Here is a 20268-nt window from a genome sequence, read left to right as displayed (position 1 = left end):
AAATATAGAGATAAAATGTACTTAAGATCTACAAGGAATGAAAATTATACATTTTAATCTTTTGAGAGAAATGATGTACTATAACATTATCATTATATCACTTCACATATAAAACAATATGTTTGTGCCTAGTGATAAGGGAGTTATTAATATGACGACTCTACTAGTTCATATTAAATTATAACTTCAGTTAGAGTGCCATACCATGTCCTTGGAGATTGCTTGAGTAGTACACTAGTTCATACCAACCTGAAGTGAGATTATGAAGAAGAGATTGCATATTCCAATACTTCTGCAACTGCAAAGTCCATGAACTGTTGTGCATTGACTTCCTCTTTTGACTCACCAACCAGGAGTACACTTGTACACATCTACTAGAGTCCAATTCCAAGTGTAATGTGTATCAGGTGCCTGATATGTCGTAATATCCTCAAGACTCGTCACTGGTGCTATATGATAGATATTGCTTCCTGATAATAACCTAGCACAATATACACATTTACAATGATAACATTTCCAGCTTGCAAACAACCATATCCCTCAGTTCAACCTTTGCTGTTATCTCCAAAGGTAACCACTGGGCTAGCTTTCTCAACCACATTTGATAGCAGGGCTCTATCTCCGGTCATATGTCTTGACGACCCATTGTCAAGAATCCACACTACCGGTTCCACCTATTTACTGCCCTGCACTACAAATGGATTAGACCTTCTTCGGAACCCAAACTTGGTTGGGCCCGACATACTTGTAGAATTGACCTTTGTCGGGCAAAACAACATTCTTAACTTTAATGTTCTCAACTTTCTTAATGACTGGACATTTGACCTTGTAAACAACCTTAACAAATTTCTGTTTAGGATTAGGCACAAATGTCTCCTTTCTAGCCTTAGAAGGACTAGCAGTCTTAGACCTATCATGCTTCCTATTATTCACATGCTGACGAGGAGTAGTCTTATCACTAGAAACATGCTTACCATTAAAATAAGCATACATCAAATTGAAAGCACAAGACATACAATCAGGAACACCATATACTTTATGGGAGGGATTAACAACAGGCAAATTATGCATGGTAGACATGACATTTTTGTTATCCAACTCATGTGTGTCTGAGTTAGTCTCAGTTGCTTTCACAACTTTGACTGGAACTTTCGACACACTTTACTTGGAAGCAACCTTCTCATTAGCAAGATCTTCAGCACGTATTTCTTCTTGAATAATAAAGGAGGTCTTATCAAATGGTTCAACAATTGATCCTTTATAGAGGGGTTTATCAACACCCTTAAGCACATGTGGTACTTCCCTACCTTTTGCATAGACATGAGGAGGGGAGTTTATGCCTAATTCTCTAATAGCAGCATTGTAATCAAAACCTATTCCAGATGTTTGATCAACAGCTTGCTTACTGTAGAACTCTTTAGCCTTCGAACAAGAATTAAAGTTAGCTTTAACCTTAGTCTTAAGACCGGTGATCTTGTCTTTGAGAATAGTTTCGAGTTGTCTATAACAGTTAACTCTATTCTCTAGAAAAGATACTTGTTCTTTTAATTTGTCTTGATTAATGTGCACAAGTCTTAATTCATTGACCTCTTTCTCAAGGTCTTTGATCTGTTGACTTAACAGTTCAATATCACGACGAGCATAATCTAAGGAACCTCCTAGATGATAAACTAATTCAGCATCAGTAAATTATACCTCTTTTCTTGATGATGAAGTATTTCCATCAATAGCCATAAGAGCAAGATTCCCTTCTTCTTCATCTTCACTATCAGTATCATCCCAGATTCTTCCCTTTGCGAGATAAGCCCTTTCAGAGTTACTCTTCTGATTTGAATCATAAGAGTTCTTCCTTACATGCTTTGGCTTCCTGCATTCTGTGGCAAAGTGTCCCAACTCATTTCAGTTATAGCATCTAATGGTGCTCCGATCAACCATCCATGTTTTGTATCCACCACTACTGGTGTTAGAGGATGAAGATCCACCTTTCTGGAATCTATTGTAGTTGGACTTGTACTTAAACTTGGGATTTCTCTTGAATCTGACATTGGAGAATCTCTTGACAATCTGGGCCATTGACTCATCTTTCAATTGCTCCAGCTCTTCCAAGGAGTAAAAATCATCACTGGATTTATTTGTATTAGGAGGATCATATTCTGCTACTAACACATTTTCCTCAGCCTTGGAATACTGTACCATTCTCTCTGACTGTTGAGATTGTTGTTGTTGTTGTTGACCTTCAGCTACTAGAGTAGTAGATGTGTTGACCACTCTATCTTTCCCGTAGACTTCCTTCTAATGAATCTGCTCTAGCTCATAGGTTTTTAACACACCATAGAGTCTATCCAAAGAAATCTCACTCAGATCTCTAGCTTCACTTATGGCAGTGATTCTATGTTCGAGATGAGTTGGCAGTGTTAAAAGGAACTTTTTGTTGATCTCCCTGATTGAATAATATTTACCATTCATGTTCAGGTTGGTGATCAAAGCATTGTACCTCTCGAACACTTCAGTAATTCCTTCTCCTGGATTGGATTTAAAATGTTCATACTCAGAGGTTAGGATCTCTAACTTGTTCTCCCTAACTTCCTCTGTACCTTCAATAATCACCTCAATAGTTTCCCAGATGTGTTTGGAATTTTTACAGTTCATCACATGTCTGTTCATCAAGGAATCAATGGAATCAACTAAAATTAATTGAAGGCTGGCATCCAAGGAGGCTTCTTCCTTTTCAGCAGGAGTAAAATCCTCAGGCTCTTTTGCATAGGTTCTAGCTTTGGTAATTACAACATCATCTTCTATCACCTCTGGTTCAATAACCATCAGAATTTTTGGACCCTTCTTTAACAAGTTAAGATATTTGGGATTTGTAACTTGTAAAATCAAGAGCATTGTTAGGAATATGTGTATTAGTTTGATGATAAGTTAAACAAAACACTTTAGTAGAAATCTAGTGTTTGTAGCCTCAACGGATAAGACCATTCTGGTTATCCGTTGATGGAGTGGCTTTACTTAGAAATAAGTTTAGTATTGTAGCACATTTCAGTTTCTGTATTTAAGTTATAATTCTTAGATGTTGTGGGAAATTATAAATTATATTGACTACTAATGGATATGCAAATAGGAGGGCTAATTGTAAATATTTTATGCCTTGTAATTTTGTATAAATGAAGTAGTATCAACTGATAAATTAAAGGCCTTCAACGGATAAGAAACAAAGCTTCAACGGATGTCTCTAAAGCTTCAACGGATAACATCCATCAACGGATGAGTGCATCAACGGATAAAGCTTCAACTACTAGTGCATCAACGGATAAAGCTTCAACTGATAAAGCATCAACGGATAAAGCCATCAACGGATGAAAGCTTCAACGGATGCTAAGTTCAATAACAGTTGACAGTGACAATTCATAAGCTGACAGAGGCACATGGGTTGACAGAGACAATTGGAATGTGGTAGCCTCTTGGAGGAATCAAGAAAATGCAGCATTTCCATTCTGGTGCAAACAAGGAAGTATTCAAAGATTCACAGTTTATCCTAGATTGCATTGGATAGAGAAATGAAGAAGAAACATGTGAAGAACCTTTTTAATTGTATTTGTACTTTTGTCTTCACTTGTAATCTTGGTGATATATGAACCAAGTTGCAGCTAGTAATTAGAGTGTAAATTTTCCAGAGCTGTTTAGAAAAACATAGAGAGAAAATCATATAGTTTGTACTAGGACGCAGCTGTGATCAATTCTTTTGAATCACAGATTTTCTGAAATACACATCTCTGGTGGAACAACAAATCCACCAGAAAAGTTTTTAAAGCCTTTGTGTTCTTTACATTTGTGTTTTGAATATATATATATGTCTGCACCTGCTCAAAGCAATTCACACACAACTGTTCATCAAAACACTTAGCCTTTGAAACTGCTCAAAACTTGAAAAAGTTTTGAGATTTACATTCAACCCCCCTTCTGTAAATCTCTTTGTTAGTTCCTTGGGAATAACAATTGGTATCAGAGCAAGCTCTTAACTTACAAAGAGTTTAAAGATCTATTCTACTAACATCATGAGAAGAAGGATATTGGTGTAAAGATTCCAATCCTGGAAACAGATAATTATCATCACTGGAAAGTGAAGATGCATCTACATCTTCTCTCTCAAGATGAAAGCTACATCAACTGCATTGAAAATGGTCCTCACATCCCTCATAAGGTAGCCACAGCTGCAACTGCCACAGTTGCTGTTGGACAGTCTATTCCCAAGCCAAAAACAGAATGGACAGATGAAGATATTGAAGAGGTTCATAAGGACAAGAAAGCCATGAACATTCTGTTTAATGGCCTAGATCAAGATATGTTTGATAATGTCATTAACAGCCAAACTGCTAAGGAAATTCGGGATACTGTGCAACTTATTTGTGAAGGTACTGAACAAGTTAGAGAAAACAAAATGCAGCTTCTCATTCAACAATATGAATATTTTCATTTTGAAGAAGGAGAATCACTGAATGACACCTTCAATAGATTTCAGAAACTGTTGAATGGATTGAAGTTGTATGGCAGAGTGTACCAAGTCAAGGATTCCAACTTAAAATTTCTGAGGTCTCTACCAAAGAAATGGAAGCCTATGACTGTTTCATTAAAGAATTCTCAAGATTATAAGGACTTCACACTTGAAAGATTATATGGAATTTTGAAGACCTATGAACTTGAGATGGAGCAAGATGAGCTGTTGGAAAAGGGAAAGAGAAAAGGTGGATAAGTTGCACTTGTAGATGACAATGAGAAGACTGAAGCCAGGAATGAAGAAAAGACAATGCCAAGTCTCAAAATTGGCACAAGCAAATCAGAATCAAGCAAGGGAAAGGAGCAAGTAGCTGAGGTTGAAGATAGTTCCAGTCAAGATGACTCTGATGATATTGATGAACATCTGGCTTTTCTGTCCAGGAGGTTTGCAAAGATGAAATTCAAGAAAAATGCTAGATTCACTAAGCCAAACAAGAACATGGTGGACAAATCTAAGTTCAAATGTTATAACTGTGGCATAAGTGGACACTTTGCAAATGAGTGTAGAAAGCCAACCTCTGATAAGTAGAAATTTGAGCAAGTGGATTACAAAAAGAAATATTTCGATTTGCTCAAACAAAAGGAAAGAGCTTTTCTGACTCAGGATGACTGGGCAGCGGATGGAGCCAATGAAGATGATGATATGGAATATGTCAACTTAGCCCATATGGGGTCAGTAGTAATTACCTGGTTGCTTGATGAACTAGTTTCATTTTCATCAGAATTAGCAATGAAGCTATAAATGATATGTCCAATGAATTATATCATTTGCGTGTTTCCCTTAAATCACTAGCTAAAGAAAATACAAGAATTAAAGAGAATAATTTGTTTTTAAGTGATAGGAATACTGTGTTAGAGGGTAAAGTAATTGAGCTTGAAAAGATTAAAATCAAATGCTTATCTGTTGAGAGTGAACTAGAAGAATCTGTCAAGAAAGTAGAAATTCTTTCTAAAAAATTAGAACGTGAACAAGATGTAATCAAGACCTGGAATATCTAGGGATGTTAGTGCTCAGATTGTCAAGGTTCAGGGAATTGAATGACTCTGTGAGAATGCCTAGAAGAAAAACAAAAAGGAAGTAGAATTAATTGATGGATTGTCAACGGATGTGGAATCAACGGATGATGAAAGTTATCCGTTGAAGGAAGAAAATGAGCATTCGTTGAAGGCTCATCAATTAAAATAGGCAAGTGATTCTAAAAAGAACAATTTGAAAAATCTCAATAAGAAGGTTGGTTCAACTTCCAAGAACTTTGTCAAAGAAGAAGCTAGCACATCCAAAGATGCCAGTAAGGTGAATATAGGACACATGACTCTAGATCAGTTGAAAAATAGGCTTAAGATGGTTGAGGATAAAAAGGAAACTAAAAGGAAATCTAATAGAAATGGGAAGGTAGGGATTAACAAACACAACAATTACACACCTGATAAGTATGCTCCTAGAAAAAGTTGTGTGAATTGTAAAAGTGTTAATCATCTATCTGCTAACTGCAAGTCTGTTAAGAATGCTCCCATGCCTTTAACTCCTTCCATGCCTAACATGTCTATGTCACCTCTGCATGCTATGCCTGTTATGTCTCAACAGAATCCTCATGCACATTTTGCAAACATGCCATATGTTAATAATCCTTATTTTGCTGCATTCCGTACGCCTCAAATGCCATACAACATGCCTATGTGGAATAATATGTTTGCACAATCTATGCCTTATCAAATTCAACCAAATGTGCTAAATGATTCTGTGACTAACCCAACACTTCAACTAACCACATATGAGACAAAGGTTGACCCAAAGTTACCTAAGTCAAAAGATGCAGGAGGTATGAAGTCTAGGAAAAAGACTAACAAGGTTGGACCCAAGGAAACTTGGGTACCAAAATCAACTTGATTTGATTTTGTTGTGTGCAGGGAAAAAGAAGAAATCTATGGTACTTGGACAGTGGTTGTTCAAGGCACATGACATGAGATTTCACCCTGCTCACAGAGTTCAAGGAGAGAGCTGGCCCTAGCATAACCTTTAGAGATGACAACAAAGGGTTCACAATGGGATATGGCTTGGTTTCAAAAGAAAATGTCATCATTGATGAAGTTGCATTGGTTGATGGTCTCAAACACAATCTATTGAGCATCAGTCAATTATGTGATAGAGGGAATACTGTTTCCTTCAATTCTGAAGCCTGTGTTGTCACAAGTAAGAAGGACAACAAAGTGGTTCTAACTGGAGTTAGAAAAGGGAATGTGTACTTGGATGACTTCAACTCTACAGATGCAGAATCAATTACTTGTCTTTTCAGCAAAGAAAGTCCAGATGAAAGTTGGCTATGGCACAAAAAGCTGTCCCATTTGAATTTCAAGACAATGAATGATCTAGTCAAAAAGGACTTAGTTAGAGGAATACCTCTAGTGGAATTCTCAAGGGATGGACTGTGTGATGCTTGTCAGAAGGGAAAGCAGAAGAGAGCATCATTCAGTAAGAAGCTTAAATCAACAATTGATGAACCATTACAACTGCTACACATGGATCTTTTAGGACCAGTCAATGTATTGTCAATTTCAAGGAAAAGATATTGCCTAGTGATTGTAGATGATTTCTCAAAGTTTTCATGGACCTACTTTCTTGGATCAAAGGATGAAGCTAGTGAAATCATCATCAATCATATCAAGCAAGTCAACAATCATCTAGATTTCAAAGTAAGGAATATCAGGAGTGATAATGGAACTGAGTTCAGGAATTCTACCATGAGATTGTTCCGTGAAGAAAATGGAATCATGCATGAGTTCTCAGCTCCAAGGACTCCACAACAGAATGGTGTGGTGGAAAGGAAGAACAGATCACTAATTGAAGCTGCAAGAACAATGCTTGAAGAGTCAAAACTCCCAACATACTTTTGGGCTGAGGCAGTTAACTGTGTATGTTACACTCAGAATATTTCTCTAATCAATCAGGCAAAAGGCACGACTCCCTATCAATTGTTCAAGAAAAGAAAACCAACCTTAAACTTTCTTCATGTCTTTGGATGCAAATGATGTCACACCCCAACTTAAACAGCAGATTAAATATAGCTATTACAACATTTAATAATTAAATAAACATACCCAAAACCAAGATCTTACAGTTTAGGGTTTGGAACAGCCCAACACTACCATCTATTACAACTGATTTTAAATACCGAGTCCTCACACAAACTACTATCACTTATTCTACCCGAGCTCGAACATAAGCATCAGCATCACAGGTCTTACGGGCAGTCTGCTTGAATCTAACCATAGCTGCTAGCTGTAATATCAGGGTAAAGCAAGGAGTGAGCCAAATGCTCAGCAAGTGCTAAACAATACGATACAAAACATAAATCGAGATATATATTAAAGAATGTCAATGGGAAGACATAACCAGTGATAATGAGAGATAAAACTTTGGGTGATGGCATCATTCCGTTTGTATCAAAACAATTTCAAAATCATATCTTAATCAAAATCATTTTATGACGCTACGGATTACAGCCGGTGATCAGCCGCGAAGTAATCCCGAACCTCGCTGGGTTCTAAAACATTAATGGGAATCCCTAGGCAACTTTTTAAGCCTAATATAAGTATGGAAAGGACTCGCGTCTCAGTCCAGATCCACTATTCAAAGAAAACATTTATCCCCCTTTGGGACTGAAAACCCACATTTTAATTATTTCAAAAACTGATGCCGATTTATAACAAAATCTCTTTTACTGTAAACATTTTTTTATCAAGGGATTATAAATCAACTCGAAACACGGGAAATATGGTACTAAATCTCAGGGCCATGATTCACAAAACTATACTCTATTAAAGTAACTGAATGGTTTTCATATATCAAAGATTAGACAAGGGGATTTAGTGAGGCTATTGGATATTATAAAAGGGTAATGCCAAATTGGGCGTTAAGCAAAGGTTTCTCATCAAGGTTCAAGTGCTGGATCATCAAGAAGATAAGCTTCATGAATACTAAGGGTGTTAAGGTATGCAGAAATGATCTTTAACTCAGGGTATATCAGAATTGTCAAGCTTCAGGATAAGAAAGAGGGGTATCAATCAATGAGGAATCACTTTGATAAGTATCTGACTATCAGGGTTCAAGGTAAGGTTCTATAGGGGTTCAAGTATCAGGATGAGATATCCATACTTAGGAATCATCAGCATGTTAATCAAGAGAATCAACCAAGAGTTATAACTACCCTTTCTTTTATCATGGCATCACTATATAATTCAAAGATAAACATTATATACGCTTGATCTAATATATCAAATGACACAGGATAGTTGCAGCAATGTATGAACTATTAGCAGTAAATATGAAGGACAAGTTGAATCACTTGCCTTGAGAAAGGCTGGTCTGATCTGACTGGTAGGAGCAACTGGAGCTTCACTTGACCTTTATGGCAAGTTTTTCCTCGTCTCGAGATCCTACATAAATAATAATAATCCTCATTATAATATATTCTCACCAACTTAACCTATTTACAACCCGAATTTAAACACGGATGGCACTTAGGCCTATATGTACTTAATTTATATTCACCTTCAATTTATAATTGCACACACATAGCCACATTATCACATATCATATATTAATACCAAATAACACCATATACACCATAATGCAACACTAGGATTCGATGATATCGACTCACAACTTAAGTCACTTGGTCGCTAAACTAGACAAAGTCTTCTAATTTTGGCTTCCTAACTCGATGTGCCTTTACTAAACTATCCAAAACCTATTGACCCTCACTTGCCTTTTGCTCTACTAACCTTATACTATCTTACAACTATGGTGGTCAACCTAAATCTCACTCCTAAGTGTTCTAAAACTATGTGATAAGTGAAAGTGCTCACTGGTGCAAATTTCAGAATGACAACTATGGCTTCTTGAGTGCATTAGACACTCTTAAACTACAAGTTTTCCTTCAAAACTTTTACACAAGACTCTCCTGACCTAAGGGCATCTCCCAAACTTGATGTGGCTCAAGGGCCTGACTTGGGCCTTCTTGGGCCTAAGCTAAAAGTCCATGGTTCCCCTATTTTTTTCTGGGCAGAAAACGCCCTGACTTGAATTAACTTGTGACACATGGTTCTAACTCATATCCTATGAACTATGGTTGGATAAACTTCTCTGACACTCCCTCTAACTAAGGCCCAACAGGGCCTAATGAGGGCCTACCCATGACATGGTCAAATCTCCCTATTTCTAAGTTGAAACAAAACTGTCCCCTGCTGGACAGATTTTGTTAATCTACTTGTGCACCTAACCAAATGACATGCAAACCTCCAACCAACACCTAAAACCTTTTATATACTCCCAATACTAACTTATGGTGGCTTGGGCCTCAAAGTGCACATCAATGACATGGTCAAAACTCACTCTAAACCTCAGGGTACTAAACTGATTTTCTGCAGAAATTATAACTCTCCTTTCTCCAAGGTTTTGACTTGACAAACTCAACCACCAACAACCCAATACCCAAACCAAGACTTAAACATGGTGATCTACTGAACTAACTCCCTTATACTCAAAATAATTTTGGTGGAGATCATTCTTACCTAAGGTGCAATTATGGCAAAACAAAAGAACCCACATTTCACAACTCATAAATCATCAAGTTTTTGAAATAACAAGTTATGCATTTTTCTAAAAGATATACACAAATTATTACCATGCATCAAGAAGCACTAATCAATATTAACACCTTATTCCTACTGAAATTAAATCTTACTAACAAAATCTTTCCAAATGATCAAAATCTTCCAACATTCCAAGAGAAATTTACATGCATGCATGTCTTCGAGTTTTACCAATCAAAGCAACATGTTTTCTAAATATATTTTACCGTGAAATTGACATGCAATCCTAGCATAAGCTATATCTAGATGATCACTTAGCATGCAAAGGGTTTTATCAAGACTTCACTAAGATTTTAATGTTATCATCACAAAAACACACAAAGTGGAACATGACAACCAAAACACCATCCATTCGGCTCCTATCAAGTCATGGCCGAATGGATTAGGGTGAAAACAACAATTGCATCAGTGTAGCATACTCATGTCTATCCATTCTCAACCCTTTGCTAATATAACTCATGGTGAAAGCCTTGAATTCACAAGAATCAAGGATATTCACTTGGAGTTTTAACTAAACACCACCATGCAAGGTCAACACATAAGTTTTTCTACTCTAAACTCTTAAGATATACAAAAACAACATGTAGGGAGTAGGATTACTTGATAATAGGATGATTGTTTGAGTGAGAAATGAAGAAAGAAGGGGATGGGGGCTCGGTTTTCGGGAATTGCCGAGAGGGGAGGGGGAAAAGCCGAGAGGGAGGGGGAAAATCCGAGAGGGAGGGGGAGGAAGGAGATGAGAGTGAAGTGGTGGGGTGAAGTGAAGTGGTGATCACTTCTTTGAGTTGTTTTTATGTCTTGATTTGACTATATTGTGAGTGGGTTTGAGAAATGACAAGGGTATCCTTCTAGCTAGAATTAAGCTAACTTGCATGCAAGGTCAAGGAGGTAATTTGGCTACTAGTTCATGAGTTAGTGGGTTTGGAATTATCCTCTTTGTCCTTGAAAAGAATGAAAGGGTGGTTTGCATGCAAGGGCTTCCTTGTAATTTGCTAAATATGACAACTAAAATTTATAAAGATTTATTTTTATAAAATAAAATACAAGTTCAAAAATTATAAAATTTATACCATAAAATAACTTTGATTTTTTGAAATTTTATAAAACTACTTTTGAATTTTGTGAACAAATAACTTTTAAAAAGATATTTATTCAAGGTTTAAAAATATTCCTTATAAATCAAAAATAAAAGAAATAAATAAACTTTTGCTTTGAAAAAAAATCATATACCACATAACGAAAATTTAAGATGCAGAAATTCTCATTCACACAAACATACAATAGTTGAATACATTGGCATTCGGCTTTAAAGTTACACCAAATTTACAATTAATATTACACGAAAATGCCGGGTGTAACAAATGCTACATTCTAAGGAATCAACCTGATCACAAAGGGAAGTTTGATGCAAAGGCTGATGAAGGGATATTTGTTGGTTATTCTGCTGGAAAATCATATAGGGTCTACAATCTAAGAACCAACATTGTTATGGAATTTGTGCATGTTGTGTTTGTTGATAAAAAGATTGATGGACTAACAGATAAGGGACATCATGAAGGACTCAAATTTGACAACATTGAGATATATTGTGATGATAGTGAATATGAGAATGATGGAGAAGGCACCTCGAAAAGGATTCAAAATCTGCCTTTGGATAATGCACAAAATGCTGCATCAGTTGAAAGTCATAATTCAACATCCGTTGATAGAAGTAATGCAGCATCCATTGAAAGACAAAGTGCATCATCCGTTGAAGTACATAATGAAGCATCCGTTGATCATAGTCCATCAACGGATAATCAATGTACTTCATCAGTTGATAGAACTCCCAGTTCCTTTAAAAGGATCAGTAACTCAGGGGGAGTTTCAACCAATCAACACTCTATCTCACATCATGACAATACTGAGGCAACCTCATCTAGAGCTAATCTACCACCTCAAAGGAAATGGACCAAGAATCATCCTTTTGAATTAATCATTGGTGATGCAACATCTAAGGTGCAGACTAGAAGGGCTACTCAAGATGAATGTCTATACAGTAGTTTTCTATCACAGGAGGAACCTAAGAGAGTGGATGAAGCTCTATTGGATCCAGATTGGATTTTAGCAATGCCAGAGGAGCTAAACCAATTTGAGAGGAACAAGGTATGGAAGCTGGTACCCAAGCCAAAGAACAAGAGTTCTATTGACACAAAATGGGTATTCAGAAACAAGATTGATGAAAATGGCATTGTAATAAGGAATAAAGTTAGATTGGTTGCCAAGGGCTATTCTCAACAAGAGGGAATAGATTTTGATGAGACATTTGCTCCAGTTGTAAGATTTGAAGCCATCAGAATTTTTCTAGCCTATGCAGCCCATGCCAATTTCAAAGTCTATTAAATGGATGTCAAGAGTGCAATTCTGAATGGAGAATTGGAGGAAGAAGTTTATGTTAGCCAACCTCTAGGATTTGAAGATCCAAATTTTCCAGACTATGTGTATTATCTGTTGAAAGCACTCTATGGACTAAAGCAAGCACCTAGAGCCTGGTATGAGACTTTGTCAAAATTTCTTCTAGATAATTACTTACAAGAGGTACTGTTGACAAAACTATTTTCTTTAGAAATGTTAATGGCTCTACAATACTTGTTCAAATCTATGTAGATGATATTATATTTGGCTCTACAGATGATAAGCTTTGTAAAAAGTTTGCTAAGTTATTGCAAAGTAAATATGAAATGAGCATGATGGGAGATCTAACTTATTTTCTTGGTTTACAAGTTAAACAAGTTAGTAGTGGAATTTTCATTAGTCAAACTAAATATATTTATGATCTTTTAAAGAAGTTTGACTTAATGGATTGTTCATCTGCAAAAACTCCCATGGCCACTGCCACCAAGCTTGAATTAAACAAGGCTGAAAAGTCTGTGGACATTATAAGTTATAGAGTCATGGTTGGCTCACTTCTTTATTTAAATGCTAGTAGACCTGATATAATGTTTTCTACATGTCTCTGTGCTAGATTTCAAGTTGACCCTAAAGAATCTCACTTAGTGGCTATTAAAAGAATTTTCAGATATCTCAAAGGGACTCCAAATCTAGGAATTTGGTACCCTAGAGAGTCTGGTTTTGATCTAATAGGCTACTCAGATGCAGATTATGCAGGTTGCAAAATAGACAGAAAAAGTACAACTAACACCTGTCAATTTATAGGGAATAAGCTTATGTCATGGTTCAGCAAGAAGCAAAATCTTATTTCTACATCAACAGCTGAAGCTGAGTACATTGCTGCTGGTAGTTGCTGTGCACAAATACTGTGGATGAGGAATCAATTATTTGACTATGGGCTAAATGTTGACAAAATTCCAATATTCTGTGACAACACAAGGGCCATTGCCATTACTGAAAATCCAGTACAACACTCAAGAACCAAGCACATTGACATCAAGTACCACTTCATAAGGGAACATGTGATGAATGGTATAGTGGAACTCCATTTTGTTCCAAGTGAAAAGCAGATTGCAGACATATTTACCAAGCCACTTCATGAATCAACATTTACAAGATTAGTAAGTGAGCTAGGTATGCTTAATTATTCATAAATTCATGTCCCTATTATAATTTGCTTTGTAGCCTGAAATGAATTTATTGCAAGAACAAAGTTGGCTTTAAGTAAAGATCATTCTATCAATGGATATTCCCTATCCGTTGAAAGCCAAAATTATTCTATCAACGGATGTTCATTATTCATTGAAAGACAAATACATTTCTGGTAATTTTATCCTTCAACGGATAAAATTGTGTTAATATTTAACGGATAAATGTTTACCTCATCCGTTGAAGTGTCACATCAGTTGTTTTAAGTAAGTCGCAACCGTTGATTTTTTTACTTAACCGTTGATACATATATATATACATAGTTGTATGTATTTGTATTAAAGGCAGTTTTTAGAATTCATACAGTTTTCTTTATTCTCAAACGGCTGTAATTTACTTAAAAAAATATTGTTTAATCATTCTCCTTACGTTTTAATTTGAGAAAGTATAAAAGCCCTTTGAATTTTTATTTTCATTTTACGCTTTCTTGCAATTTTTCAAAAGCATTTACTCTCTTTCTCTTCCAAAACTCTCAACTTTTCTCTGCAACCTCTACCCACTACAATGACACCAGTAGTAAAGATAATGTCCCAGTCTAGATTTGTCTATGAGAAAAACAATTTCGTAGCTTTGGTTGAAAAGAATGAAGCCCACTCAGATTATCACAAGATGATGGACTTCATCAAAAACTGCAAACTAAGCTATGCAGTGCTAGAAGCCCCAACCATTTACTGTGAGGTAATTGAGGAGATTTGGACAACTGCAGAGTTCAACCCCACTGATATAACCATCATCTTCTCTCTCAAAGGTAAAGATTATTGTATTAACTATTATAACGACCCGTATATTTTTATTATTATTTAAATGTGTAATTATGGAATAAATAATTAAATAAAATATTCATGTGGGTTCAGTCAGTGGGTTATTACTCTGTCACTATGTGTATGTGATTACTAGTGTATGGAATTGAATTGCGTGGTTAATTAATGAATTGTATGATTTTGTATCATTGTTAAAAATGGTGTTATTGCATTTTATTTCCATGAATACTTGGATTGTCACTGAAATTGTTTTTATGACTTTATAATTTCAATAAATATTTTTAGGACTTTATAAAATTGAGAAATCAATATTTCATTAATTATTTATTTTTAAATAATTTCCTGAGTGTGTTTAATGGTAAAATCCATATTTAATTATGGAAATTTTCAAAAATTATGAAACTTATATTTTATTAAGTTCGTATTATTCTGAGAATTTTAAAATTATTTTGGAAATTTTTGGGATTAATTTCACCGGCGCGTCGATTCATTTAATTGATAAAAACGGGTATAAATTGTGTTTCAAAAATTATTTAAAAATTACGAAATTTATGTTTTTATAAACTTCGGGATATTTGTAATATTTTAAGACTAATTTGGTAGGTTTCGGGTTAATTTTTATTCGTAGGGTTGTTCATTATTTTTGTAGAGCACGAACCAAATTTGGGGCTATAGTAGAAAACAAGACACGTGTTAAAATTTCATTAAATCATTAAAATGTGTCAGCTTCTCAGACTATCACCTGTGCAGATGTAAACGATCAGATAGATACAAAAATAAATTATTTCCCCACGCAGGCACACGCGGGGCTTCAGGCCATCTCTTTCTGCTCTTTTTCTTCACGATCTTTATTCCTCCTCCTCTGTTTTCACCATGTTTTGTTGACTTCCCCTGTTCTTCTTCTCCCTTGGCTGTTCACGGTAAGTTCGCCGCTGGGTTTCGCTTTCCCGCCGCCTTGAACTCCGGCCATCGTCGTTGTTTTGGTTATTATTCCGATTGATTAGACTGGGTGTATATATATATATGTTTGTATATGGACATATGCCGTTTAATTAACTGGGGTGTTAATTTGTGGTGCGTTTCTGCTTTTCCAGTTTGTGGCTACCGCTTCTCGCCGGATTCCGGAGAGATGGTGGCGGTTCTGAAGGTGTGCACGTGTGGCGTGTGTGCGCATCTGTGTGTACAATAGTTCCGTGGTTCAAATTATTCCTTGTTATATTCGTATACAATCTGAATGATTTTCTGTGATTTATCGAATTGTGCGAATGATTTAAAAACTGGATTTAAAAATTTAGGTGAAATTTCGATAGGAAACCCGAAAGGGTACTGTCGAAATTATGCCGCCGTCGGCAATGAACTCGTTGAGCCGACGGATTATTGGCAATGATGATTCTTGAGCCAAATAACAATTTATAAATTTATTTTGTAATTTTTGAAATAAAAAGGTAATAGTTAAATAATACGTTTCGGGGTTATTTGGATTGCAAAGTTGGATTGATTGCCGGTTGGATTGGTTGGTTATTGTGATTGACGTCGAGTTGTTCGACGGGTTAGTCCGATAATAAAAGAGGTGCTACCCAATTTCTGAGAAATCGAACTACGGAAATACGGGAGCGTATCCAGTAATTATCGGGACGTCGAACGAGTATATATAAGCATATTTATGTTGTATACGAAATCTGATTGTATGTAGTGGTAAATTATTTTGCCAAAATCAATAACTCTAATTTTGTAAAATAATTAGTATAAGTATTTTCTGGAAACAAACATCAACCCAATTTCTAAGAACGTGAACCCTGATTGTTGTGTGTGTTATTCTTAATGTGAATAAGTACGAGTCGGGAATCGTTATCGTTGGGTAAATAGTTTAGCGAGGATATGTCAAGCATACCTAGACGTCTAACGTAGGGTATCCCGGCTTTGTAGATTCTAGTCGAAGGACTCAGGAATTGGTATTGAACTAAAGATAACCTAGTGATCAGTCGACAAGCGTAGCGAGGTTCCAAGTAAAGGACCGGAATGTTGAAGTCGGATCCAGGATAGTCTGATAGTAAGGCGATAAAGCCGAGCGTCCAAGTCAGTCCAAGGTCAATCGGTATTAGTTGTAAAGCTCTGCAAGGCAAGTACCCCTGACCATTCTTTTATGGTTCAGTATATGTGAATAACTAAATGCTGTACTTTCGTAATGGAACAGAAACATTTTAAGTTACGTATCCCCCGTATTTGAAAATGTTGTTCAAAATTATGTTTTGGGGAAAAGTAACTTCTGAAAACACCTATCTCTAAATATGATTAAAATGAAAAGAGGATTTGAATAGTGTGCTGTGACATAATTGATTTTGAAAAGAGATAGGTAAAACTAATTTTGAAAACTGGATAAAACGATCAGATATGGGATACGTTGGGGCCAGAGTAGGCCTATTGAGGTGGCGTAAGAGGCTAATTCGGTTGCGCGCACTGTATAACCGATTAGTCCAGCAGGTCATACACCTAGCTAGTCTCTGAGTTCGGGAACGGGTGAATGAGATGGCAGTTGGAGCCATCTGGTGTTGATAGCCTGATCAGCTGTCTTCACATATCCGCTACGTATCTGATTTGGTTTTGTGTGATTCCCGTAAGGGCATGAGTAGTTGATATAGCGGATTTGGAAATGAAAATGGCATGCTATGTTACGACCGGCATTTTATGTAATATTATTTGTGAATAATATTAAGTTAAATAAAAATATATTCAATGCTTGTACGTTTGTGTGAGTGAAAATTTCTGCATTATAAATTTGCTTTGGGTAGTATATGATTTTTCAAAGCAAGAATTTATTTAATTTCTTTATTTTTGATTTATAAGGAATATTCTAAGCTTTGAAAAAATTTTCTTTTAAAAGACATTTTGTTCACAAAATTTTGAAAATGATTTTATAAAGTCTCTAAAAATCCAAGTTATTTTATGGTATAAATTTTATAATTTTTGAACTTGTATTTTATTATATAAAAATAAATCTTTGGAAATTAGTTGCTTAATAATTATCAAATTACATGATTACCCTTGCATGCAAACTCTCTTCTATTCAACCAAGGGGCAAGGAGGGCAATTCCAACCCCACTCACTTTCATTTTTCTAGCCACATTACTATTTTGTCCTTGCATGCAAATCTACCTAACTAAGATTGGAAGGTTACTATTGTAATTTCTCTCATCCACTCACTTATGGGCAAATAAAAACCAAGTAAACATGACAAACACACCACTTTCACTCCACCATTTCCACACTTCTCCTCCCTCCTCCCTCTCCTCTCGGCCCTCCCCCTCTCCTCTCGGGTTTTTAGCCGAAAACCTACCCCCTCCCCTTTTCTTCATTCCACATTCAAGTTTCCACCTTCCATACAAGTAAATATTACTTCCTATATCATGATCATTCATATTTCAAAGAGTTTTGAGTAGAAAGTTTAAGTTTAAGGGTTGCATGTAAAGGTTTTAGTGAAACTCAAAATACAATCTTGATTCTTATGGATTTAAGGTTGTTTTCGAGAGGACTACAATAAATGGATAAGTGCCAAGTCTTGAGAAGGAAACTCTTGATGATTTAATGGCCATTTCCATCCATTTCATTCGGCCATGACCATATGGGAGCCGAATGAATGGTCCTTGAAATCATTCTTGTTGTTTTGTTCAATTTTTGCATGTTTATGTGATAATGACTTGAATTTTGAGGTGAAAATTTGATAAAACTCCTTGCATGCTAAGTGATCATCTAGGTATACCTTATGCTAGGCTTGCATGTCAATTTTAAGATGGAATATATGTAGAAAATATGTTGTTTTGGTTTGAAAAACCCGAAGGCATGCATGCATGTGGAATTCTCTTAGTTTGTTGTAAGATTTTGATCATTTGGAAAAGATTTTGTTAGTGAGCCTTAATTTCAGTAGGAATAATGTGATAATATTGATTTATGCTTCTTGTTGCATGGTAATAATTTGTGGTTATCTTTTATAAAAATATATATCTTGTTGTTTCAAAAGCATGAAGATTTGCGATTTGTTAAGAGTAGTCTCTTTTGTTTTGCCATAGTTGCACCTTAGGTAAGGATGATCTCACCAAGGTTATTTTGAGAAAAAGGGAGTTAGTTCAGTAGAATACCAAGTATAGGTCTTGGTTTAAGTATTTAGTTGTTGATAATTGGGTTTGTCAAGTCAAAACCTTGGAAAATGAGAGTTATAGTTTCTGCAGAAAAATCAGTTTAGTACCCTGAGGTTTAGAGTGAGTTTTGACCATGTCATTGATGTGCACTTTGAGGCCCAAGCCACAAGAAGTTAGTATGGGGAGTATATAATAGGTTTTAGGAGTTGGTTGGAGGTTTGCATGTCATTTGGTTAGGTGCACAAGTAGAATAACAAAATCTGTCCAGCAGGGGACAGTTTTGTTGCAACTTAGAAATAGGGAGATTTGGCCATGTCATGGGTAGGCCCTCATTAGGCCCAATTGGGCCTTAGTTAGAGGGTATGTCAGAGAAGTTTTTCCAACCATAGTTCATAGGATATGAGCTAGAACCATGTGTCACAAGTTAATTCAAGTCAGGGCATTTTCTGCCCAGAAAAACAGGGGTACCTTGGACTTTTAGCTTAGGCCCAAGAAGGCCCAAGCCAGGCCTTTGAGCCACATCAAGCTTGTGAGATGCCCTTAGGTCAGGAGAGTCTTGTGTAAAAATTTTGAAGAAAAACTTGTAGTTTAAGAGTGTCTAATGCACTCAAGAAACCTTAGTTACCATTCTGAAATTTGCACCAGTGAGCACTTTCACTTATCACATAGTTTTAGGACACTTAGAAGTGAGTATTAGGTCGACCACCATAGTTGTAAGATAGTATAAGGTCAGTAGAACAAAAGGCACAAGTGAGGGTCAATAGGTTTTGGATAATTTAGGAAAGGCACATTGAGTTAGGAAGCCTAAATTCGAAGACTTCGTTTAGTTAGCGACCAAGTAACTTAAGTGGTGAGTCGAGATCATCCAAGCCTAGTGTGGCATTATGGTGTATATGATGTTATTTGGTATTAATATACGATATGTGATTATGTGGCTACGTGTGTACATTTGAAAATATAAATGGTGGATATGAATTAAGTGTGTATAGGCCTAAGTGCCATCCATGTTTAATTTCGGGTTGTAAATAGGTTAAGATGGAAAGAATATATTATAATGAGGATTATTATTATTTATGTAGGATCTCGAGACGAGGGAAAACTTGCCATAAAAGTCGAGTGAAGCTCCAGTTGTTGCTCCTACCAGTCAGACCAGACCAGTCTATCTCAAGGCAAGTGATTCAACTTGACCTTCGCATTTACTGTAAACAGTTCATATATATATCGATGCAATTATCCTGAGTCATTTTGATATATTTAAATCAAGAGTATCTTTTGTTTATCTTTGAGTTACATAGAGATGCCATGAACCCTCGAGTACGTATTGCAAGTAGTTCAAAAGTCTTTCATGATAGTTTAATGCCATGATAAAATAGAGATGTGTTATAATACCTTATTGATCCTTTTGATTATCATGCTATTGATCCCTGAGAAATCTTGATGTTGCACCCTGATGCTTTGATTCAACTCTTGAAATAACCTCGATAGAAACTTTATCTTGATACCTAAAAGCCAATCTTTTCTTAAATTCA

Source organism: Apium graveolens, chromosome 2, assembly GCF_009905375.1.
Source record: "Apium graveolens cultivar Ventura chromosome 2, ASM990537v1, whole genome shotgun sequence".
Lineage (NCBI taxonomy): Eukaryota > Viridiplantae > Streptophyta > Magnoliopsida > Apiales > Apiaceae > Apium > Apium graveolens.
The sequence above is the reverse complement of the archived record's forward strand: the minus strand, read 5'-3'. Positions refer to the sequence as shown.